Raw genomic sequence first — 26,593 nt, 5'->3', positions numbered from 1 at the left:
AAAAGTACTACTCTGTGTGTGACTCCATGGAATGGTGTGACTTGTGCTGGGTGTGACTCTGCATGTGCAACTGTGTATGAATGTTGGTATGTATGTGTGAATTTGTTAATACATGGCATGTAAGTTGTGCATACATCTCTATGTGTGGTCATAGGTTTAGGTGATTCATCAGTACATGTATTATGTTTTTAATACTGTGTGACTGGCTATGACGGGGTATGACTGTGATTGTTCTTGTACCATCCCATTCATATGTCTTAATCTATATGTGTTCATGTCAAAACAAATCTTAAAAAATTATCTGAAGATGATAGGCTCCTAGGATTTAGAATCAGACACTTCATGATTTTGCGTTCCAAACTCTTCATTTTATAGATGAAGTTCAACTCAGTTTCAGAAAGGTGGAGGGATTTGCCCAATATTACATAGGTCATAAGTATTCAGGTAATAGATATGTAAGGAAGACAAAAGGGATCAATATCAGTAGCCTTGGACCCAGAAAATCCCTGGGCTTGGAAAGGAAGGAAGAGGAGACTGGAAAGAAACTCAGGAGTCTGCCTGTGCTTCTGGCATTCTTATCACAGAAGGTGAGAAGGATATCGAAGCTTAATTGCCGTCAACCAGTTCTAGAATTGTAAGAACCTCTTCTTCCAAGAAGCAAGATGTCAGTAGCAAATAAAGGGGTCATGGAACAGTCTGCAAGCATTGATAATTATTATAGACTGGCAGCAGTGGGTCCGCCAAGATAGAAAATGTGAGAACATCATTTTTAGTGCTGCTTAGAAGGTGTGACTGGGGACATGGTCCACGATTCAGTTGGTGACTCCAGCCTTCAATGGTATTAGGTTCTATAAGTTTCTTACCCCGTCTATATGATTTGCGTTGCTCCCTATGGATTCCGTCTATGGAACTGTAACCATAGGAGGTAAACCTGCTATGAGTGCACAGTGAGAAGAGTGGGAATCTCTGAGGAGCCCCCACTCATCTTCTCTGACAGTGGATTGTGAGAATAGTCAGGGTGAATGATTGAGGTCAGTTACTATCATTCAGAAAATTGCTTGTGAGGAGAGACTGACCCCAGACTGGCTGGGTAAAAAGTACCTCTCTCTTTCAAGGGCATTTCCCTCCTCCCATAGTGAAGGTGAAATAGTCGGAAGAATGAATCCTTAGGTAGAGGGTTCAGAGTTAGAAGGGACCCTACAAGAACAAACCTCTGACAATCCCTGTGTTGGCAAATACTTGCCTTTGAAACAGAATTCATCTTGATAATAATAATAAATAAAAGAGATTTCTTTCCAAGCTGTGCAGTGTTGGCTGTCTACAGGCAGGGAAAAAAGAGGAGAATGAGATACTCCTCTTTAGGATTTTCTCTGCACCAAGGAAAGAATACAGATGGAAAAACAAAAAAACCAACATAACAACAAAAGCCCAAAAGCTACCAGTTCAACAAATCAGATCTGGCTCTTGTCAAAGAAAATGCTTCAGAGCAAACACTAAGCAGGACGCAAACCTCCAGATACTGTAAAAATCTCTGCCTTTGAAACTCTTGGAGTTTGAAAAGGTCTCTCTCACAATGAAAACACTTCTAATAATACCCAGAAAGAAGATTCATTAATAACTATATTTAGTGTTATCAGTGCATTATTTTTTAAGTGTGTTATTGTTATGCTGTGTCCTTCAAAAAGTGTAACTTAAAATGTCAGCCTGAAAACATAAGAAAAAGTTGGCTGGGAAGACATTTTATTAAAGGGGAATGTACTGCTCTCTGTGGTATTAGAGTTTTAGAACTTAAATGCTGAAAAAGATCTCAGAGATCAGCTAGCCTATGCATTAATTTTAAAGGTGAGGAAATTGAGAACCAGTGATGTCCACAGAGCAAGTTAGTGGCAAGGCTGGGACAAGAACCAGTGCGTCCCAACTTTATTTTAGTATTTTTTGCTTTTTGCTACATCCAGAGGTGTGCTGAAATCTGCTCAAACTGGCTTCTGAGAGCCAATAGTTAAATTTGGGGTGGGAGTTCATATACCTCTGAAGTCAGCAAATGTTACAAACTAAGGCTGTTTATCCTCAGTCTGTCTTCTCTGATATATTTCATTTCCATGAAAAGGAATTGAATGTGAGCCATGGCAGTGACTGTACCCTAGCCTAACCATTGGCCCTGTCTTTCCTCTCCTCCAGAAAATGATACAGAACAGAACCAAGGAATAACAGAACAGAGAAAGGATAGAAACCAAGGGTTTTAGGTAGAGGGACTTAATTTTTTTCAAAAAACTTTGACTTGTCCCCAAATCATGTTCTCTTTGCCAACACAGATCATAAATTCACTCAGTATACTCTTCTCCATGAATAGTAGGACCAAATTAACTCATCACCTAGCATCTAGTCTTCAGTGATAAACCACTCTGATCCAAGAGAATATAACTCTCAGTGAACAGACGGAGGGACCACGATTGGAATCCTATTCACAAAACCTTTCCACTTGTTCAGATGGAGAAGAACTTGTGTACGGTGATGGGTCATCTCATACTTCAGCAAAGCACCATAGGATGATTTTAGTGAAGGAAGCTAAGGATAGTTGAGCAAAGGGAATGATGGATCCTGTGTTAGGAGGGACCTCCAAGTAGTCTTCAATGCAACCCAGCTTCTTTTCAACAGGTACATTTCACCTGCTCTCTCTGTGTCTTATATGTACCTATTTGCATACATGTTGTCTCCTCATGTAGGCTCCTTGAGGCTAAGAACTGGTTTTGTGCTTTCATTTGAGCTCCAGTATAGTGCATTAGCTCCTTGAGGCTAAGAACTGGTTTTGTGCTTTCATTTTAGCTCCAGTATAGTGCATTACCTGGCATATGGCAGCTCCTCACTAGTTGTGGACTGTGGGCAAGTCACTTAACCCCAATTGCCTCATCCTGGGTCATCTCCAGTCATCCTGATGAATATCTGGTCACTAGTTTCAGATGACTCTGGAGGAGAAGTGAGGCTGGGGACCTGCACAGCCCTCCCTCACTCAAAACAAAGTCAAGTGCAAGTCGTGTCATTATTTCTCTGATGGCATGGTCTTCTTCAGCAACAAAGGACGAAAACACACCTGGCATATGCTAAGTATTTACTAAATGCTTGTTGATTGATTATTTATTTGATTGGTTGATTTTAGGACTATCTCCATACCATGATTAAATGTCAGAAGACATTAAAAAGGTAGTTAAAGGTGTGTTGAAACGAGTGAAGGCTGGAGAGAAGGAAATGATTGAAACGCTGTCTTAGTAGGAACCTAAACATTTCATTCAGTCTACTCTTCTCCCTGCAGGACACAGTTATTTTGATATCTTTAAAATGGTACACTGCTACTTGTTCCCTGTTCAATCTCTAAGAATCTTCTGTCAAAAAGGACTATATTTCTTATCTACAAGAAAGCCAGTTATCTTCATTTATATTCAATTTAAGTGCATAAACATGCATTGAGTCTTACTAGGAACCAGAGACTATCCTGAATACAAAGGCAAATGTGAAAACAGCCCCTCCCTTACATTCTACCACTGAGATATGACATGTATACAAGTAAAAAGTTCCAAGGAAATTTAAGTGGAAAGAGAGTCCCAATGCCCAGAGATATCAGGGAAGACTTTTATGGAGGAAGCAGCACTTCAGTCATTCCCACTGACAGTAACTTGGGTTACTCTCTCCCACCTTGAGGACAATATAACTTGAATTCACTCCTCATCTAAAGACAACTAGGTGGCACAGTAGATAGTGTAATGAGCCAGGAGTCAAGAAGATCAGAGTTCAAATCCATTCTCACACGTTTGCTAGTTGTGTGACCCTAGGCAAGTCATTTAATTTTTGCCTCAGTTTTCTCAATCATAAAGTGGTAATAATACTATTTTGTCACAGGGTTGTTGTGAGGACCTGAGTTCAAATCTAGCTTCAGACACTTACTAGCTGTGCGATCCTGGGCAAGTCACTTGACCTCTGTTTGCCTCAGTTTCCTCATCTGTAAAATGGCATAATAATAGCACCTACCTCCGAGGGTTGTTGTGAGAGTCAGATGAGATAATAATTGTAAAGTGCTTAATACAATGCCTGGCACATAGTAGGTGCTTTTTGAATATTAGCTATTATTGTTACTATGATGATCATTATATTCCTAAAGCACTTAGTACAATGCCTGGCATGTAGTAGGCACTTAATAAATGCTTATTCCTTTCCTACAGTCACATAGCACTCCAGTCTTTTGATGATTAAAAAAAATTGTTTTTGTTCTTAGGAAATCAAAAACGGATACAGGCATATGTACAGAGATAATTGTGTTATAAAATGGAGGAACAAGAGCACATGAAAGAGATGGAAAGTGAGACATAAAGGTATAAAGAGGAAAGCTCTTTAGTGACTAAGGGGAGGTATTAGAGAAGGTTCAATGGAGGAGGTATTTTAGCTGAGTCCCAAAGACTCATATTACTAAAAGTTTGAGACTGAAGACGATTCAGAAATAGGGACCAGCATGAGGCAAAACCCAAAGGCAGGAAAGCAGGGGATATGTCCACAGGATAAAAAGTCCATTTGGTGGGAATGTAGCACAGGAGATGAGTGAAAAAGAAGACTGACATTGGAATCCTTAAAGGTTATCCCAAAGTGCTTGGACTTTATCCTACAGGCAGTGGTGATGAGGAATGTCTTTGAACAACTGCTACCCTTGACAACAAACTTGTATCCAGAGCCCCTGAACTAATAGTCTTGACAATAACTTGTGTCCAGATAAGACCCCTGAAGTCCTGAACTAACCAATCACATTCTGGCACTTAGGTGATAATGACCAAGGGACTTTCCCAGGACATCATCCACTCTGAGCAAGAGCAATGTCCACCTAGTTTGTCTGAAAGTACGCTTAGGGCTAATTAACATCTCACATACATAGTAACCTAATCCCCCTTTGAGGGGGAGCAGACTGCATGATGGGAAATAGCATGCACATTGGTGCCCTTACCTTTTTTTTGTGCTTGTGCTCCTGGTTACCTCATCTTCCTGTCCCTAGTTAACTCATTTTTCTGATAAGAAGGCATTTTGCCTTTATATAAGCCCTACCTTTGCCTCCCTTAGGCTGCTGCTACTCATGCCTCTCTTAGTGAGCTGCTGACCCTGCCATGTCCTCTAAAGAGAATAGTCTAGCCTTGCCTTGACTTGATTTGGAGACATCCTGAGTGAATTCTTTATAGATTACATGGCAACACACACACACACACACACACACACACACACACACACACACACACCTTGAACCCCAGTAATAGGCAGCTACTGAGAGTTTCTGAGAAAAAGGTTACAGAATGAAATATGCTGTAATAAAAAATACTCTTGAAACAAGCTCAGAATAGATTAAATTAGAAAGAGAGATGAGAAAAAAAAAAGCAAAGTGTCAAGTTAAGAGTGAGTGGATAGAGTGTCAGGCCTGGAGTCAGGAAGATTCCTCTTCGTGAGTTCGAATCTGCCCTCAGACACTTACAAGCTGTGTGACCCTGGACAAGTCACTGTAATGGCAAGCAAAATAGGATCTTGTTGTTATTGTTTTGGTATAATCAAATGCCTCTGATTGAATCTTGCTTTTATCAATCAAGAGTCTTTAACTAGGAGTAAAGTACAGAAATATGAGTTTCCTTAACTAGAAACAGCATATGTATTTGTATTGTTAATTATTTTAATGTGATTAAAGATCTTGCCCACCCTTTAATGGACCTGCTCATTAAAGGGAGTTTGATTAGGGAAGATTTCTGTTATATTTTGCAACATTTGTACTTTTGTAACATTTGTATATTGTAACAAAATGCCTTTTGTTAATGAGGCACTGGTTCGCAAGGGTTGTGATGCCCTCTGGCTCTAAAAAAGGTATAAATACTCTGAGTTGAGGTTTTACTTTGGGCTTAGTTTTTGTAAGAAGGTTTGAATGTCAGATGAGGACTCTGGGAAGCCATTTTAAGGAGCCCCCTGGCTTTGAAAACCCAGATGTCGGTGCTTCCCTCTCTGGTAAGTATAGTAAGATAGTAGGACCTGTCTGTTGAATTCAGGCAGAATTCAGGCCATGTCTGTTGGTCTTTGATTTCTCTGTATATTCTTTGAAGTTTAGGGTACTTACCACTTGAACTAGGTGAATGATATATGTGCCTGGTTAAAGGAATGGTACACGTGCTTGATTATAATGATTGTTAACCCCTTGAAAGTTGCTTTCCTTTTATGAATGCAGATCTAATAACCTGTGGTGGTAGTGGCCTCCCCGTGTATGTTGGGGTGCTTACTATTACAGTCACTTAACCTTGTTTGCCTCAGTTTCTCCATCTGTTAAATGAGCTAAAGAAGGAAATGGCAAACTACTCCAGAATCCCTACAAAGAAAACCCCAAATGGGGTGATGAACAGTCTGACACAATGACTGAACAAAAGCAAAAAATTTGGAGATGATTGTGTCTCACTAGGTGGAAAGTGATAAAGACTTAAATTACATGGTCACAGTGGGAATATAAGGAAGAAAACAGAGGTGAGAGATGTTGTACAGGCAGGTGACATCTGGAAATCTTGATAACTGTGAGGGGCGAACGCAAGGAAAGAATTAAAGAGAAAGCCCATGTTTTGAGTGTAGATGACAGGTGTGTCTACATCTGTACATACAGGATGTCCCAAAAGTCTTAGAGTAGTATTAAGTTATTAAAACTTAGAGCTCTTAGGCTACTAAAGCTTAAAGCTGCATGACTTTTGGGAAATGTATCTGTGTCCATGTGCAAATATACAAGTAGTAGTAAGGCAGAGTATTATACAAATGAAAATGTACACATGGCACACATATGTTTCTTCATCATGCGATAAGCACATTATATTGGTGTTTTTTGACTACATGAAGGGATATCATAAATGTGTGTTTTCATGTGTGGCTATATGTATATAAAGCATATGTAGATATGTGTGGTATATGGGAGGAATCTAGTTCTGTGCCCATATCAGATGTAGGATATAGAGGCATTTTCTATATGTGTATATGTATGTGACGTGTTATAACATGCATATTCCATGGCCTGATCTGCTATGCCCTTGGCTGTCTCTGTAATATTGTGCCTTCTTCTCCTCTCCCCATCATGGCAATACCTTTTTCTAGACATAGCTGCCCCTAACTAATCAAACTGTTCAAAGGCTTATTGTTTTTATAGAAACAGAGTTTCTTTGTGCATGGCGTAGGGGCCCTTCCCTAGCAGAGTCCCTACTTTTAGGTAGCGGCTCACCATTAAGTGATGCCTGTCTTTTTGTGGGTTTTGAGGCCCTCTGTTTTCCAAATGTGTTTATTTTAAATACAAACTTCCAAGCTGCAAAGGCAATCCTCCCACAGAGGAGATCAGGGCCCATCTGCAGAGGGTCAGGACTATAAATTCCATTTGTACAGGGTCCTGGTGCTGAGCTGAGAGGGCTGCTTTTCAGCGAGGAATTTGTTTTTATCCCAGGCTGCTTTCTGCCTCTCATGGAAAATACCCTCTGTGGGCTTTGCTTGCAAGCAATGGAATTGGTGGAAATCACAGGGCTATTTATATAAGAGCAGGAGGCGATTAGATACTGAGCCTCCCCATTAGCAAACATTCCTGCCCACACATGCTGCCCACTCACCCCAATTTGCAGAAAGAGAAGAGCCATTTCCCTGCTAACTCCCTCACTGTCTAGGGATCTCTCTCAGCTAGCCCAAGCTCACCCTCTGAGACCTAGTACAAGATATCTCTCATTACCCTGAAGTGCTAGTGGCATTTGCTGCCACAAATACCATCCTTTGCCACCTACTAGTATCTACTGCCACTGACTGGCACCTTCTGCCATCCACTGCCTCCCACTTCCATGTTCTACTATCCATTGACATTTTTCTGCTATCCATTACTACCTGATAGTACCAACTGCAACCCAATGGCATCTTCCACTATCCATGAATATTTGCCATCCAATTCCCCCTGCTACCATTCTTTGATGCCCAATGGTATCTGTTACCACCTGCTTATATCCACTGGAATGTGCTGCCACTCACTGCCTATCCACTGCCATCAATGAGGACCCTCTGTCATCCCATTATTCTCTGCCACTCTGCTTGCTCATAGATGCTCACTGCATCCTACTACCACATTCTTGTTGTTTTTTTGCCCTGACTTACCACCTGCTGCTACCCACTGTTGTCATTTTCTGTCACCCACTAACATGTTCTAATACCTGCTTATATCTACTAGAATCTGTGCTATTCACTGCCATCCACCATTAGCCATTGGCACCTACTATTTCCCACCGCCACCTCCCCAAATCCTCTTGATTTCCAGGACTGGTCACTGCCAGTCAATTCATTCCACTGATTCCTATGAAAGAAAGAAACAAAGAAAGAAAGGAAGGAAGAAAGGAAGGAAGGAAGGAAGGAAGGAAGGAAGGAAGGAAGGGAGAGAGGGAAGGAGGGAGGGAGGGAAGGAGGAAAGGAACAAAGAAAGAAAGGAAGAAGGAAAGAAAGAAAAAAAGAGGAAGAAGAGGAGAGGAGAGAAGAGAAGAAGGGAGGGAGAGGGGAGGGGAGGAAAGGAAAAGAAAGGGCATTCAAGATTATTTAGGAAAAAATACTCAAGCAAGTCCATTTTTATTAGCTCTCACTGTTTGGAAGCTCTTGTTTCTATCTCAGACAACCTCTCCTTCCCTCCCCCATGCCTTATAGGATAACTTGTTTCCTTAATGGAAATGGAGATACATTTCCTACTCCTTTCTCCAGAGATGTTGACAAGATGTAGTCTTTCTAGAGGAGAGAATAAGATGAGAAAGGGTCTTTAGATCATGTTATATGCAGTCAGGTCAAGGAACTAAAGGTATTTCATGTGGAAAAAAGATAATGTGGGTGAGGGTAGGGGTATAAATACTATACCAAGCTTTTGAAGGTCTGTCTATCACATGGAAGGGAGATTAAAATTGTTCTGCTTGGGGTCAGTAGGAGTATTGGAATAGAAGCTGCAGAGAGGCAAATTCAGGCTTAGTATTAGGAAAAACTTCTTAGTGTAGCAGGGATACACAAAACCACTATCCATGAAGGTAGTCATGCACTCTGGTCCCTCTCCATAGAGAATAAAATGGCAAACCATTCCAGTATCTCTACCAAGAAAATCCCAAATGGGTTCATAAAGAGTCAGACACCACTAAAACAACTGAATGAGAACAATAAGAGCTGAAAGACATGCATGACCCAGCAACTCCTGACTGACCCCTTGTCCTCCTAACTGGAATTATCTTGAAGACTGTTGCTGCATTGCTATAATTATATCTGATTCTTCACGACCCCACTTGGGGTTTTCTTGACAGAGATACTGGAGTGGTTTGTCATTTTTTTCTCTAGTTCATTTTACAGATGAAGAAACTGAGGCAAACAGGGTTAAGTGATTTCCCCAGGGTTACATAGCTAGTAAGTGTCTGAGGCCAGATTTGAACTCAGGAAGATGAGTCTTCCTGATTCCAAGCCTAGTCCTCTATCCAATGATCTATTAGGGGCTGGATGAGAAAGAGGTGCCCACTCGGTAGGCTCTAAGAGAAAACGAGGAAAAACTGCCTCTTTTCAGCAACTCACTGTGGAATTCTGCCAGATCTTTTTTAGGGTTTACTTCAAAGGGAGGAGAGGATTTTTCTTCCTCCCCTCACCCCAGGGGCAGTGGTGGATAATTACATATATCTCCACAAGAAAAGCCCAATCCCACTCTGCTACAATAACCATTAGAGGTATCCTAAAGCAGAATGTGCCACCTCCAGAGGTAGTGGACTTCCTGCTCATTGCATAACTTAAAGCAAAGTTGCAATGCCCACTCATCAGTTATGTTGTAGAGGGAATTCTTGCTCAGAGATATGTTGAACTAGAACCCTACAAAGATGACATTCTACAATTGAAAAGTTCTTTTCAAAGGATGATACACATTCAATCCTGCCCTGCTCTATTCCCTTGAATCTCTTAGAGAGGTTCATACTGTACCATAAAATTTTGTTATTGCTTTTCATCGTGCACCTTCATGAAATCCATCCCTCTATAAAAGGAAAGCACAGGTTTCTCTATCTTGCTTGCCTTGAATTGACTTTGAAAATGGCGCATTTTTCTATATAAATGTGAATACCAAAACTGTTCTTTCCTGACTCTAGGTTTCAGGGCTAGGACACATTTCCCATTTCCTGGACACTAATTGCTTTGGAACAAAAAGAATAAGTTGCATCCCTAATCCTAAAGTTGTAGAGGAGAGGTTAGACCAGGAAAATATATGAAATTTTTAAGAATGAAATTCATAAAGACATAAAGAAAAACAATTATGATAAGAAGGAAAAGATGGGATTGTCTAAAGAAGTCAATACTGATGAACAGGAACTTATTGACCTTCTTAAATTTTTAGAAAGCCTCTTCCTTTTGTATAGTCTCTTCTCCTTCTTGTTCCTCTCCACTGTCTTTTTCCTTTTCCTCTTCATGGCTCAGTGGATAGAGTACTAGACTTGGAGACAGGAAGACCTGGGGTCAAGTCCGGTCTCAAATAATTGGTTAAGTCAACTGTGCTGGTTTGCTTATCTATAAGAAAGAGATCATTGGACTTGATTTTCAAGTACCTCTCCAGCTCAGACTCTCTGACCATATGATCTTTTTCTTCTTCCTGTCAGTCAATAAGCATATATTAAGTGCCTAATATTTTCCAGACACTAATAAGCACTGGTGATTACAAAGAAAGGCAAAAGCACTGTGCTTCTCCTCAAGGAATTTACATTCTAATCCTCCTCTTTCTTTTTTCCTTTTCCACACCTTTCCTACAGAGATCTAAAGGGATCTCCCTTCTCATTTATTACCCTCGCACACCCACTCTTCTATTCAGTCTAATGAAAAGTCACAGGAATATAAATATGTTCCCCAACTCTGGATCCACAGACCGAGAAAATATCAGACTGGAAAGAAGACATAATTTTCTCAATTAACTTCACATGCACATTCCTGGCCAACAGCCACATTGTTAACTCAACTGCGTCCTTAAGCATCTGAAGGAAGAGTGATTACCCTATCCACTAGGTCATTAGCATATGTCCAGGGCTGGGGCTGCAACTCTGGGGTGAGTGGATGAAGTATCACAGTCCTATGCAAAGTTCCATTTTACGATCTCTATTGCCTAGGAACTCATTTTTGGCAAAATCCAGTGTTTCAAGTGGTTTATAGATAAAGAGAAGTTCTCCTAACCCCTCCTACTCTGCCTACAGGTTGCTCCATGGAATGCTGAGACCATACTTTTATGTAAGGACTGCAAACCTGATTGGTTTCTTGGTGGTTTCCTCTTCCCCAGAGAGTGGCAGAGCATCTATTGTTCTATCAGTCAAAAAGGAGGCACAGCTCTCTCTCTTTGTCTCTCTCTGTCTCTGTCTTTCTCTGTCTCTCTGTCTCTGTTTCTGTCTGTCTCTGCATCTCTGTCTCTGTGTCTCTGTCTGTCTCTGTCTCTATCTCTGTCTCTCTCTGCCTCTCTGTCTCTGTCTCTGTCTCTGCATCTCTGTCTCTGTGTCTCTGTGTCTGTCTCTGTCTGTCTGTCTGTCTGTCTGTCTGTCTGTCTGTCTCTCTCTCTCTCTCTCTCTCTCTCTCAACTTTTCTTTCGAGGGATTGCAACACTTCCTCCTTGCTGCTATAATAGGGAGGTGGAACCATCTAAGATTTGCTGAGTTATGTCAAAGTAGCAAGCTTCCTCCACCCCTATAGATTCAGCTAGGGGTGTGATAGTAAATATTTAGTAACAAACTTTCCAAAAACTCTGAACACATTTTAAAATTTAATCTGTATTATTAAGCCTTGGCAAGATTCTCTTATCCTAATTGTGCAAGATGATAATTAGGAGGAATCGAAAATCCCATTACCTTGCTCCCCATCAATCTCATACCAGTCACCTGAGTATTTTATTGCATTCTATCACAATATATGTATATATGCATATGTTTTACGTGTATATATACATATATGTATATATAATATATACAAGTATGCATGTATACATATATAAACAGATACAAACACTTGCACACAGCAACCTTTTCCAGTCCAGTTGAGATTCATGAAATCCCCACCCTCCCATTTCCCATCTCCATTTCTGAAAACTCTTTTTAGCACCCTAATTTCAATAAAGTCTATACTCTTCATTTCCCCTCTTTTCCCCAGAGTGTTTCTTTTGTTTGCTTGTTTGGTTTTTTGAAGATAAAAATCTAGAGTTTGTCTCTTTGTTCACTCACTAAATTTTAGAGGGTAAGACTGAAGAAAATTGGGTTTTCTCCTCTTTAAGAATATAAGCACTGGGACATAATTTAGCTCTTTTAAGATATTGAAATTTGCATTTCTTAAGTTCCTCTTGTTTTCTATATTTGCCTTTTGAAGGTGATGGTTTTCTTAAAAGGAATGCTTAGAAGTAATTCTCCAGTAGGATTGAACTCATCTTTTCATATTAAAGTATTGTTGAGTACCAGCAATTTTTCTATGCTATTTAATAAATCACAATCTAACATTGTCTTTCTTATTGTTTCTATTATTTAGATTCTTATTTCTATTGTTTATATTCTCCATGCACAGTTATGAATGACTTTCCTTGTTAAAGAAAGGATTTCTCTTTTTTCAGTGGTTTATGATGTATTTTTTTTCTTTGACTTCCTGTGAGCACTGGAACTTAACAATCACACTTCTAGATATGTAATATCCAGGGTTTCCCTCGGATAGCTTCATGTGAATTGTCTCTGTATTTTGTCCTCTGGCTCCAGCATTTCTAGATGGTTTTCTTTAAAATTTCCTAAAATATGGTAGTTGAATTTTTTATTATAACTCTCTTCTATGAATAAAGAGATTTTTAGATTTTTTTCTCTGTGAATTGCTTTACAATTCTGTTGTTTTTTTAATAGGACATAGTTGCTTCAGTTTTCCAATTTTTCTGTCTTTTGACTTTGCTGAAATACATCTCATTATCACTTCCATTTTTAAATCCTTTGTCTTTCTTTTTTTTTCCATTGTGTCCATTGCTTTGCTATGCATTTCAACTTAAATTTTAAGCAGTCTATTCTTTTTTTAGTGATTCCATTAAGAGCCATAATTCTTTACCATCTCTTTTCAGCTCATTAAGGCTTCCAACCACCTTGAGGGTTCTTTTGGGCAACCTATTGTCTTTTATGTGATTCTAGTTTTAGTTATTGCAGAATTAATATCTTATTCTGGAGTTATATCTGGGGATTCCCTTAACCCATTGCATTGCTTCACTATATTAGGAGTTCTTATTTGATTTCTCATTTATTTTTCCTAAGAGAGGGAAGATAGTGCTGAACTCTTTAACTTCCAGAGATTGAAAGCTGAAGGAATATAGTTTAATGCTACCAAGGGGAGTCTCTATCAAGCTGTAATATTTGTTGTAATGTCTGAGGAAGGCTCTTGGGAGAGATCTGTCCCACTTCCTATTAGTCCCAGCATTCTTCTGTTCCTCAAGTTACTGCAGTGAATGAATGCCACTGTACAAAGTCTGTAGGGTAGATCTCAGAGCAGGAATACTAAAGAGGTACATGAGGAACCAAGAGCTATGACAGAGATCTGAAGTCAAATTCTGGCTCTAATGGCTTACTATAGTCAAATCACTTAAATATTATGAGCCTTGCTGACCTCTTCTATGAAATGGGAATCACAATATTTTGTGGTTATCTCATAAGGTTGTTGTAGGGAAAGTGTTTTGTAGGTTATAAAGTGCTTGAAAATGAATCATTATTGTTAATTGCATTGTGGTCTATGCTTGATGGACAAAACAAGTAGATACAAAGAGGTTTATTACTTTTAGACTTAGAGTGATACATGTTATTTAGCCATAGAAGTTCTTGAAATCCATCAACTATGTCCTAGAAAGATTTTAATCTTTTCAATCTTTTAATCTTTTGCTGGAAGGAGCATCTTCACTGATAAAACCATGGATCTAGGAAGTAATATAGTAAGTGTCTTTTTGAATATGTATTTACATATATCTTTGCTGGTCTAAAGGTGTTGGGACACTGCATCTCCTGCTTCTCACTAAGTGGCCCTCTGTTCTGGACCCATGTGTATCTAGACTAGGCTCAGGTCTTGAGGAGTCGGCCTTTAGTGCTAAAGGTTAGGCTCTATTTTCCTATATTTATCTGCATATTAAACCTCCACCCTGGTGTCAAATTGCTTAGCTATTAGTTTTTGGTTCATGTCCAGGATCTATCCTTAAAAAAGAAGGAAATGTTAATATACAATTAATTAATTTAATTAATTAACATAATTATAATAATTATTAATTATAATAGTTAACAATTAATTTAAGATATAACATCAATTAATTATGGTATATGTATTTATTTCCTCCACACAAAATAATGTGAAATAACACTCCCAGCATTCACTAATCCTTAACTTGTAACTACTGCTATATACTCCAGGAAGCTTGAATCACAAATGTCAGAACATATAGCAATTTCAAGAACTTCTGAATTAGAGCAGTTAAATTTCATCTTACTTCTTCACTGCCCAAACAAATCCTGGTCCATGTTTTCTGGCAAAATGGACCAGGTTTTGGTCCATTCTCTTTTTCATGATTGTCTTCTCTAGGAGTGCTGGAGTAGTTGCCAAAGACTCAGAGACTCTTCACCTTGTTGCCAGTCATCTCCAACCAAAAAGACCAGGACCTAAAGACCTTTCAAAGTCTTTTAACTAAGCCTGGACATATTCCTTTCAGGACAAATATTGTTCACCTAAGATCAGGGAAGAACAAACACACACAAAAAAACCCCATCCAAACCCAGAGTTGGTTTGCCTCAATAGGATATGTACTTTATTTGCCATGTGTCCACAATTATATGGCAGTCAAAGTGGGGCATAGAGTAAACTGTCATTTTCCTCCAGGTCTCATCTAGTCAAGGTCCACAGATAGCCAGAAGAGAAGAGAACACTGAAGATGAAATCACACTCCTTTTTAAAATGACTCCATCGAGTCATCAGTTCTCCTGCTCCGTGGTCTAAAAGGAAACCAATCACCAACCACCAAATGTGTGTTATGCATTTGTAGTCACTAGAAGTAAGAATAATAGCTTTGCCCAGATATGTCCAGAGGTGGCATATGCATACATGTGCATACATGTACATACATATGCATATATGTGCATACATATGCACAGAGAACAAGGGATTTGTGATCTCATCAATATAGATAATCCTTCCAATGATGTATGTTACATTTGTTCAGCTGTTTTTTATTCATGATCAACTTTTTGTGAGCTCATTTAAAGTTTTCTTGTCAGATACTGAAGTGGTTTGCCATGTCCTTCTCTAGTTCATTTTACGGATGAGGTAACTGAGGCAAACAGGGTAAAGTGACCTGCCCAGGGTCACATAGCTAATAAGTGTCTATAGATTGAGATTTATCTCTGCTTGCCTAGGTCATTTTATGTGACTCTTGTCTAGTACCTGTCAAAAGCTCCCTGGGAAGGCCCCCTGAACAGAAGATGGAATGTCTATGATAACTATGGGAAAGTACGGATAGTATCAAGGTTGTGGATCAGATGAGGCTGGATCAGCTGGTGAGAGAGATGGGCAGTGGGGACAGTGAGCTAGGAAAGTCTGGACAAAAAGCATCACAACAAAACTGTGACATGGGAAAAAAAGCAAAATAAAACAAAAGTATTATTATCTTCATTTTACAGATAAGGAAACAAAGGCTGAGAAAAGTCAAATGATTTCCCTATGTTCATCCAATAAAAAAGTATTAGAGACAAGATTTGATTCCAGATTGCTAACATTGCTTTTGGCTCCCTATGTGCTTGCTGCGCAGTGAGATCTGGGGCCTGCACTATGGACTATGGGGCAGCTAGGTGGTGCCATAATGAACAGAGCACTGGGTCTAGAGTCAGGAAGACTCACCTTCTTGAGTTCAAACCTAGCCTCAACACTTACTAGCTGTATGACCTTGGATAAGTCACTTTACCCTGTTGACCTGACTTTCCTCAACTGCAAAGTGAGCTGGAGAAGGAACTGGCCAACCACTCCAGTACCTTTCCAAGAAAACCCCAAATGGGATCACAAAGGATTGGACATGACTGAAAATGACTAAACAGCAACTATGATCTCTGCATGGTGCTGCAAAAATAGGAGATTATTCAGACCAATAGACCTTCCCTATAGCCTTCTCCGATTACCTCAAAAGCTATTGTCATCTAGCAGAGTTTCCACTTGGACCACAAATAGAAAATGTCTCAGGTGGGATTTGAACCTGATTTTCCTGACTCCAGATCTAGCCCAAAGCCATTCTAGTTCCATGGTATTATACCAACTGCTACTTTCAGCTAATGGTGTTCATGTCTCTTTGGACCCATTGAGGGAAAATGTGATATTCTAAAACAGAAAATCAAAGAATTGCAGAATCATAAGACATTAAGACTGATCTTAGACCATAGACTTAAAGAATATCAGCTCTAGAAGGGACTGTATAGATCATCTAGATCAAGTCCTTCATTTTACAGATGAAGAACCTGAGGCCTAGTGAGGGGAAGCAACTTGCCCAAGTCACATAGCTAGAAAATCTCAGAGCAAGGAGTAGAATGCAATTCTCCTGACTCCCATTCCAGTACACTTTCCATTGCCGAATTTAGGCTAAGGGCTCTTTAGGGATCATGATGCTTCCTCAGAGAGAAAGAGAATGAATTAAAAACAGGGAGGCATGATCATACAATAGACTCTCACATGGTTGAGCAGAGAAGAGAGGAAAGAAGGAATACTTTCCCTCCTGGGTAAAGTAGAAAGAAGGCCCCAGTTCCAGGAATGCATCTGGGGCTGGCTCAACCATCCCTTATACTGGGATTGAAGACAGAGCCAGTCCAGCTTCAGGGGCCTCTCTGGCACATGTGAGTCTTCAAACTGGAAGGCTGCCTTAATTGAATGGCAATAGAAGAAATAAAGCTAGCTTTCCCTCCTGATGCCATACCCAAATGGAAGCCATTGTAAGTAATGGGAGGCAGATTCCCTTCAGCCCGGGAGGGAGGCTGGCTGCCTGGCAGCACCAGGAGATGTCAGCCAAGGGAGGCTGCTGTGCCAAGACCAAGCAGCATCTAGTACCAGATGGCTTAGCACCTCCCTCCAGGCTCTTCTCTGTACTGCAGCTGTTTTCTCTTTCCACTCCTGGGATATGGCAGGTAGCCACTGGGCCAAGCAGGCTTTGAAACTTGAGGGGGAGGCAGTTTGACCTCTGAGAAGTTCTTTCCCACCTTGAGTGAACGTGTTGGCCCATGTCAAGGCTCAGTCCTTTTATCTTGGAGAATACATGCATGGAGCTAAATGAAAGGAAGTCAAACATCTGAGACTGACAATCTTATAAATAGAGGGTGACCTCCATGATCTACCATTTCTTGTGGCCTTAGGTCAGCCCTCTGGTCCTCACTTTCCTTGTCTTTCAAAACTGGGTGTTGGACTAAAAGAACTATAAGGTTTCTCCCAGTTCTAGCATTTTGTGATCCTATATGACCTCTAAGTCCTTGCTAGCTCTATGGCCTGTAACCTTCTATTGTCTCCCATTTTCCCATTCAGGGTGAAGACCGCAAAATGAGAGGAATCTGATTTTCTACACATTCCTTCCCTAACCACTCTCATCTCTTTGTTTCCTCTGCTCTTCCTCCCTTTTTAGTTCAAGCTTTGCCGAGTGTCCGTAATGATTTCCTTATATACTCTGGGCCTCCATTGCCAAGTTCCATGGCTAAGTGGGAATGGAAGAATTCTCAGCCAGACAAGATGTGCAAAGGCCTGGAGCAGGTGGAGGCAAAGGCAAGGCCATTCTGAGCTGCTGATAAGGAGGGAGAAGAAGCCAGGCTGCTAAGGCCCAGAGAGAACCTGGGATCAGATATTAAGACAGGAGCCAAGGGAAGATATGTAGGGTGGGAGAAGCAACCAAACAGTGGAAGAAACAGTAAAGGAAGAAAGAGGATGAAAACTGGAGGTCAGGAGACCATGAATCAAGCATAAGGACGTGACTGACATATGACAAATATCTCTAATGTGGGGGTCTAAGTTCAAGTCCAGTTCTATCCCTTATTAATTGTACTTCTCTGGTCCTGTTTCTTCAGCTAACAAATGATTGGTGAGATTCCTTTCCACTGATTTTTGAAGTCTAAGGGGGAAGCTACAGATACCCTTATATACCTTTCTGCAGCTTCCATGGGATGGCAGGGAGACTCGTGCCAACTCCCCTTCCCATTCTCTCTGGAGTTTTAAAGATCTGAAGACCAGACACCTGCTATTCCCACTCTCAGTGACACCTTACCCTTAACCCCCTTATGTTCCACTCTCCAATTACCCCTTTTAAAGTTTCTTCATCCTGGGTTTTATTTTCCCAGAATGCTGTTCTCTTTGCTTTTTCCCATAACATAAGTTTTAGGGAATTTAGGGACCTTAAAGATAATTTAGTTCCAACTCTTCATTTAAAGAAAAGGGAAACTGAGACCTCAAAATGGGAAGTAAATTACTCAAGGTATCACAGGTAGTAAGAGGAAGAGTAGGGGTTTAAATCCAGGTTCTCAAATTCCACATCCAGTGCACTTACCTACACATCTCATTGTCAAGTTTTGTTTTGTTTTGATTTTTTAAGGTGTCAGTCTCATAAGAAACCATCCTAATCGATTGGTGGGTACCAAAAACTAAATATGTTTTCCCCTCCTAGGGAAAACATTTGTATAATATAAATTTATTGCTGATCTCCTATGAAAAGGTCATTATTGGGCAACTATGTGGTGCAGTGAATAGAGGACCAGTCCTGGAGTTGGGGGGACCTGAGTTCAAATGCAGTCTCAGACACTTGACACTTATTAACTTTGTGACCCTGGGCAAGTCACTTAACTCCAATTGCCTTGCCTTCCTCCTTCCTAAAAAGAGAGAGAGAGAGAGAAGAGGTAGTTACACTAAGAGAATCATGGTATGGTGAGAAGCTGGGAAGAAAAGTTCTGCCAACAAAGCCTGGAATGTCTTACCTCCTCATCTCCATCTGTCTAAATCCCTTTGAGGGCTCCACTTAGGTGTTACCTTTACTTCAAACTTTCCCCAGTTCCCATAAGTGCTAATGTTCTCTCGCCCCTCCCCCCCCCTCCCCCACCAATTGCCTTGTATTTATTTTTTCCTTTTTTTATATTCAAATTTTTGAGTTCCAAATTCTCTCCCTCCTTCACCCAAGAAGGTAAACCATATGATATCAATTGTACACATGAAATCATGTAAACCTACTTCAATATTAAAAAAGCAAGAAAAATAGAGAGAAATTATACTTCAATTTGTACTCAGAGTTCATCAGACCTCTGTCTGGAGGGAGGTAGAGAGCATTTTTCATCGTGAGTTATTTGGAATTGTCTTGGATCATTGTGTGGATCAGAGTAGCTAAGCATTTCATAGTTAATCATCATCACAATGCTGCTGTTACAATGTATTATGATCTCCTGGTTCTGCTCACTTCACTTTGCATCAATTTGTATAGGTCTTCTCTTCTTTTTTCTGACACCATTTGGCTCTTCATTTCTCATAGCACGATAGCATTCTTTCATAATCTTATGATACAACTTGTTCAGCCATTCCCCGATGGATGGCCATTCCCTCATTTTCCAATTCTTTGCCATTATATAAAGAGTTGCCACAAATACTTTTGTCCATATAAGTCTTTTTTCTTTTTTTCTTTTTTTGATCTCTTTGGGGTGCAGACCTCGTAGTGGTATTGACATAGTTTTATAGCCCTTTGGGCAAAGGACCAAATTGTTCTCCAGAATGGTGGACCAGTTCATTAGTAGACCTATTTTCCCTCATCTCTCTAGGATTTGTCATGTCTAATAGTTGTGAGATGATACCTCAGAGTTATTTTAATTTGCCCTTTTCTAATTAACAGTAATTTAGAGCATTTTTTATATGACTATAAACAACTATGCTTTCTTTTTCTGAAAACTTTTGTTTCATCTCCTTCAACCATTTATCAGTTAGGGAGTGGTGCCTTTATTTGTCTTAGTACAATAGGATCAGATTAAAAAACACTTTTATTAAATCACTTACTAGGTTCCAGGTACTATGCTGAGTTTTGGTAATATAACTAGAAGTAAAAAGACAGCTTCTCTCAAGAAGCTTACATTTTAATGGGAGAAGACAATTTGGAGAATATTGATAACTTTTTAGCAACCAATATAGATCATCATAACCCATTATAGACTTTCAAGACCAATCTCTATTATTAACATTTTCTCATCCACTTTCTTAGGTCAAAATAATCTACAAAACAATTTGTAGTGTAAATGATCGCAATAAATATTTAACAATTGGCTCAGAGCCTGCAAAAGCTGACTCCACTCCAGCATAACCCTGATAGACCACAAGTGTGTGTGTGTGTGTGTGTGTGTGTGTGTGTGTGTGTGTGTGTGTGTGTGTATTTGGAGGAGGGGAGGATAGGTGGAGTGAAAAAGCTATGTAAGGAATTGGATGGATGGGGGTGGAGGTGATAGATTACGTGCCACTGAGCCCAGTCAGAGGCACATGAGGGAATCCAGTAAAAAATTAGCATACCTGGTGTGAGTACTTCTTCAAATGGAGGTTGCTGAGAGGAGCTCACTATTGGGGGAATAGTCACAAGAGGGAGACATTGCCAATGTGAGTGGGCCACTGAGGAGAGAAAATAGAAAAATTGTCCAGGGAGTTGCCTCATTAGAATCTAAGCTACTTGAATGGAGAGACTTTTGGATTTTTATCTTTCTGCCAATCAGAGTCTTAGATGCTGGGGATACTTAGTAGGTTCTTACTATTCGGTGAATTAAGAAATCTGAGGTCTCATCTTCCTCTTAAGTGACCAGTGGTGGAGCTATTTCCTCCTGGTCTAAAACTCCAAGCTGTGGTTTCACTTACAAAAGGTTTAGTGTACCTGGGGAACATATGGATGAGGATATTCTGCCATACCAAGGCTTTATCTCAGAACATACTAAATGAAACTTGGAGGTTGGTTGAATTTCTGTGGATTTAATCATATCTTCTTCCACAACATGTGGCTCCTGGGTACCTCCCATCTTAATGACTTCCAAATTTCCAGCAACGGGTTTTTCCCCACGTCTATTGCCATCTAAATGCTCTGCTGCCTTTCTTACTCTGTACTCTATCCCTGGGTTTTGGTTGTTTTGGGGATTTGGGACTTTTTTATTTTAATGATTATATGCCACCAGGGAGTCCAAGGCCAATAGAAGTGGCCAGATGAGAAAGGAGACTGAAGGAGTTTTCTGCCCAAGAATACCAGCTGAAAACCAATCTGGGTGTTGGGATATTGGAGTCTTGAATTTGGAGTCCAAAGGTGGATATAGGATGAATGTTTTCATTTGACTTCAGCTTGGTTGTTTGGTTTATCCTTTGTTTTCAAAGAGGACCATGGTATCAGGGAAATGATGACATGACTTGCAATTGACTTTGATTTGAGTGAGGGAAGGTTGAGCCAGGTCACCAGGCTCACTTTCTCCTCCAGAGCCATCAGTGGTCAGATATTCATTAGGATGACTGGAGATGGTTTATATGAACCTTGTGAGGAAGGTAGCTACATCAAGAAATAATATCCAGAACAAGGGGATGGTGGTCAATGTGATAGTTTCATCTTATTCTGTCTTATATCTAGAATACAGTTTGTTTTGGTTTCTTTGGTGCTACATTTTAAGAAGGCTGTGGATAAGCTGGAGAACATTTAGATGAGGTTGGTGATTTGGTGAAGGGCAGGATCTTCAGGTAATATGAGGAATTGTTGAAGGAAGTGAGCTTATCTGTATTAGAGAAGAGGATTAGAGCTTCAACTTTGTTATGTGGAAGAGAAATTAGATGCCTCTGCTTGGCCCCAGAGGGTATACCCAGGGGGGAAAAAGTGGAGATACAAAGAAATAGATCTAAGCTTGAGAAGAGAAAAAATTTTCCTAACAAAGTGAACTACTCAAAAGTAGGAGAGACCTTGGGAGGTAAAGGTGTCCCCCTCCCTGAAGGTCATCAGGCCTAAGTTAGATGACCTGTTATAGAGTATGTTGTAGTGAGGACTTTTATTCAGATATAGAAGGGATTTGGTGATCTCTACATCTCTCAAGTACCTTCCAAACCTGAGATTCTGCCAGGAAACCAGTTTGTCCAGAGCCTAGTATACATGGAGAAAAACAGTATGTGATAAGGCTGGTGCCAGATTGTGGAGACACTTGAATGACAGGCAAAGCAATCTGAACTTGACTCAGTAAGCAAGGGGGAGGTAATGTGGCTCGGTGACTGGAGAACTGACCCTGCAATCAGGAAGATACTGGTTGGTATCCCGACTCAGACAAATTCTGGCTATGTGATCTGGGCATATCAGTTAACTGCTTAGTGTTTTGGGGCTGTCAAGCTCAGACAGAAAAAGGGGGCCACCAAACCAAAATAAGTTTCCCTGCAGGCTGTATATTTACATAGAAAACCACCTCGCAACATTATCTATGATCTATTATATTTTCATTTATTTTGTTCAATAAATTGCTCATCTTTCTTCCCTCTAGTGCCCTCTGAGATAACCTCCCCCTTACCAGGTATATTTTCTTTGTCTACACTTTTACATGTTATTAACCCCATTAGAAGAAGAGTTCCTTCAGGGCAGGGACCAGGATTTTTGCCTTTCCTTGCATCCTTAGCAACAGGTATAGTGTCTGGTACATGGTAAACATTTAAAAAATGACTATTGACCAACTAACTGACATGTTGTGGAGAGATGCCTTGGATGCCAAGCAGAGCAGTTTGCACATGACGAAATCAACGATGAGAAACCACTGAAACTTTTTGAAGAGGAATAATGTGACCAGATCTATGCATTAGAAAGACTGTGCTACAGTACGAGTACCAATCGAGGTCTGAAGAGGCTCATCTCTTAAAGATTGGCCAACAGGTCATGCATATTCCCTCTTTCTCTCTCTCTCTGTCTTTCTCTCTCTCTCTCTTCTCCTCCTCCTCTCGTCTTTGTTTCTTCTCATTCTTTCCTTTCTTTCTTCCTCCCTTCTCCTTTGTCTCTCTCTGTCTCTCCTCTCTTCCCTTTCTCCTCCCCCTTTCTTTCTCTCCTTTCTCCTTCTCTTCCCCCTTCTCTTTTTCCCTCCTTCCCCCCTCCCTATTTACCTGCAATTTATATATGTATATATGTATACATATGTGTGTATATGTATATTTTTGGCAACAGTCATTCACAAAGTCATAGAAAAGTTGTGATCTATATCCATGCAAGTCATCACTACAGCAAGTAAAACACAGATCTCCAAAATAAGTAGAAACAGAAAGTAAAGGAATTATCAAAGGATGTGACATCAGAGACCTTTAAAACAACAGGCTTGCTTCTTGCATTTGAAATATTTCTACAAAAACAAAACACGCTTGATTTACATTCAACTGTTCATGAGCTCGTGTGCCAGTATAAAATGAAACTATTCAGAGGTTCCCTGGAGGTATATAGCCTTTTCAATAGTCTTTCCTTAAGGGAAGAGGCAGGAAGAGTCGGCATTGGTGGTTGTCATGTAGTGCAATGACTAGTTTAGCCTTCACCCTCTGGAATCTCTGAATTCTCAGGATATGCTTACCACTATTTTCCATGAAATTGGGAAGTGGGCTGCAGTCAAGGCTCACATTGTATGAAAGAATCTTAAGAGGAAAGAGCAAGGTTAGCTCACGCAACTGATTGTGGCCTGATTGTGGGCCAGTATGACATCTAGGTACAATACAGAACCGCCCATGTGTTGGGGTTCTGGCTAAAGCAAAGCCCTAGACTATTGCTTTATGTTGCCTGTTCTAAATGTTTTAGTTTCTTGAAATAATTTGAGTACAAAAGCAAAAAAATTATTCATACAAAAAATCTTTAGTATACATAGATGGACCTTGGCGTGTACAAAGGATGCCATGTATATGCTATCCAGGAAGTAGAAAGGTTATTATGTGTGTATTTGTCCTTCGTTGCTGTGAAGACCATGCCATCAGAGAAATAACGATATGACTTGCACTTAACTTTGTTTTGAGTGAGGGAGTGAAGAGGTTGAGGGGTGATCGGGCTACCCCAAAATACCAACGGTCCGGGTCGTGCTGGAATGAATTTGACTCAAGTCTTCTTAAAGCCAAAGAAAACAAAGTTTATTAAGGATTCGCCAAATTGGGCTGCCTCTTAAGGAGCCTAAGTATTTGTAACGCTTGTATTCACAAGTGGGCCAGACACAACCCCAGCTAGACAGAGTCTGAGCTGGATTGCATCTGAGCACCTTCATGGAGGCAAGGTGGGACTTAAATACAGAAAAGAGTATAGGAGGGATCTGGGGGGGGTGGTCTGGTAGTCCAGGGTGATGGGAGGGGGGGTTTAGGAAGGGTCTTGAGAAATCCAAGGAGGGTCAAAGGCTGGAAACAGCTGGAGGCTATCAGGAGATATCAGACAATGGAGGGTTTGGGTGGGAAGCAGGTGGGGCAATCCAGAGATCTTGATAGGGGCAGTATGGGAATGGGGTTTTGATGGGATCAAGGGTGGGGAGTGCAACAGAGACCTGAAATGATAATGAAAAGCCCATGGGCTTCCTGAGACTGCGGGAACAAGTGGGAAGATTAGATTTGAGTAAGAAAGGCCAGATTAAGTAGGGAGATTCAAGGGGAGCTCAAGGAGGCTCCCAGAGTCTGAACCTCATCATTCCCCCCTCAAACAGATTGAACCCAAATTCTTTTGGGGTAAAGGGCGAAGGTCTCAGCTTCTGAAACTTCTTCCTGCTGGCAAGGGGCGTAGAGCTGTCCCTGACTTGATGGGTCCTGTTCAAGGGGTCAGACTTCAGAATCTGGGTGGTGCCACATCCAGTGGACTGGAGACCTTGGATTCAGAGGGAGGTTGGTATACAGCCTGGGCTGTCTTCTGGAAGTTGATGGCTTGCACTCTGGAAAAGACAAACCTGGCAAGGAGGTTAGGCAAACACACATCAAACAGATACAAAAGGAGTATAAAGAAAAGACAATTTCCCTGGCATAAAAGATAATTTCTCTGGAGAGAATTAAAGATGGCTGTGGCAAGACCAAAACATAGAAGGGCATGTTTGATAGGGGAGCTTTTTTCTGTCAGGTATCCCCTTTCTTTCCAGATTGCTCCATGAGTATGTAGAATATGGAAAGCATATTTTGAGTAAATAAAAACATCAACTGGCCTGGGGTCAGGTCCTAAGGAATGGGTTAAGACTCTCAAAGCCTGTCCTCTCCTTTCATCAATGTACAGAGTGAAAGGTTTTCCCAGATTGGGTAGGTCTAGTGATGGGGTGGTGGTCAAATTAGTTTTCAGAGTCTCAAAAACTGTAGCCTGGTCTGAGTCAATGCCCTGAGTAGGGTCATAAAGGGGTTTAGCAATAAAATCAAAATTAGGAATCAGAGTCTACAAAATCTAGTCATTTCTAAAAACACTTGAACTTGTTTCTTAGTAGCTAGAACAGGGATAGACAGGATTGTCCTTTTTCTCTCAGAGGTTAAGGAGAGAGAGGTGGGTGTGAGTTCATGGCCCAGATACCTTATGGACTGGCGTGCTATCTGGACTTTGTTCCAAGAGACCCTATAGCCTCGAATGCCTAAGAAATTAAGGGCTTCTGAGGCAGCAGCCAAAGAAGCCTCCTGGGTGGGGCTACAAATAATAATATCATGCACATACTGATTGAAGCTACTGCCTGCTAGTTTCAGGTGCCTTAAATCCCTTCCCAAAGCCCTCCACTGTATGACCTACCTGCCCCTAGAAAGATTATTATACCCATTTTAGAGATATGGAGATGAAATTCAGAGTGACTAAATAGATTCACAAATTCATAGAAAATTAAATTTGAAAGGGAAACTAGAGATGATCTAGTATAAACCCCATGTTTGGCAGATGAGAAAGAAGACTAAGCCTGAAAGACGCAAACATCCTATAAACCTGGGTGGCTATTTAATCTCTCTGAACTTCGATTTTTTTCCTCTATTAGATGAAGAAATCAGAGGAGATAATCTTTCAAGTCCTTTCCAAATCTAACATTCTTTGAATGTTAACAGCTAGGGTACACGGTGGATATGATGGGGGGGACCTGGACCCTTAAAGGGAAACATCCTTAGTCCTTGAACTTTCTTAAAAATTCCAACGCTGGTGTTTCCCTGAGGCATCTGGCCCATTCCAATATAATTCTTTCAGCTGTCCTTTCATTGTGGCCTTCTGATCCAGCTCAGCCTTTTATTCTCTGTTACCTCTGGACCACCCCAGAGCTACTAGCTACTCCTTAATCCCATCAGAATCTTTTCACTGACCCTTTTTCCCTTTTTCTGTATAAATGTATCATTCTCACACCCATTAAGGACTTAGAATCTCACTTGCTCCATCTATATTAAAAGAAAGCCTCACTACTCTGACTGAAAGAAGGCTTGAGTGGTTGAATTCTTTCAAGGCAGATTCCACCCTATTCCCTTACATTTCAGGGTTCCTAGCACCCTTAGACCACATCCTATTGAGTGCTTGACCTGAGTTCTAATCCAATATCATACACTTAATTATCCATATTAGCCTGGACAAGTCACTTAATGA

This window comes from Notamacropus eugenii, chromosome 1 (genome assembly GCF_028372415.1).
Source record: "Notamacropus eugenii isolate mMacEug1 chromosome 1, mMacEug1.pri_v2, whole genome shotgun sequence".
Classification (NCBI taxonomy): Eukaryota; Metazoa; Chordata; class Mammalia; order Diprotodontia; family Macropodidae; genus Notamacropus; species Notamacropus eugenii.
Note: the sequence above shows the minus strand (reverse complement) of the source record.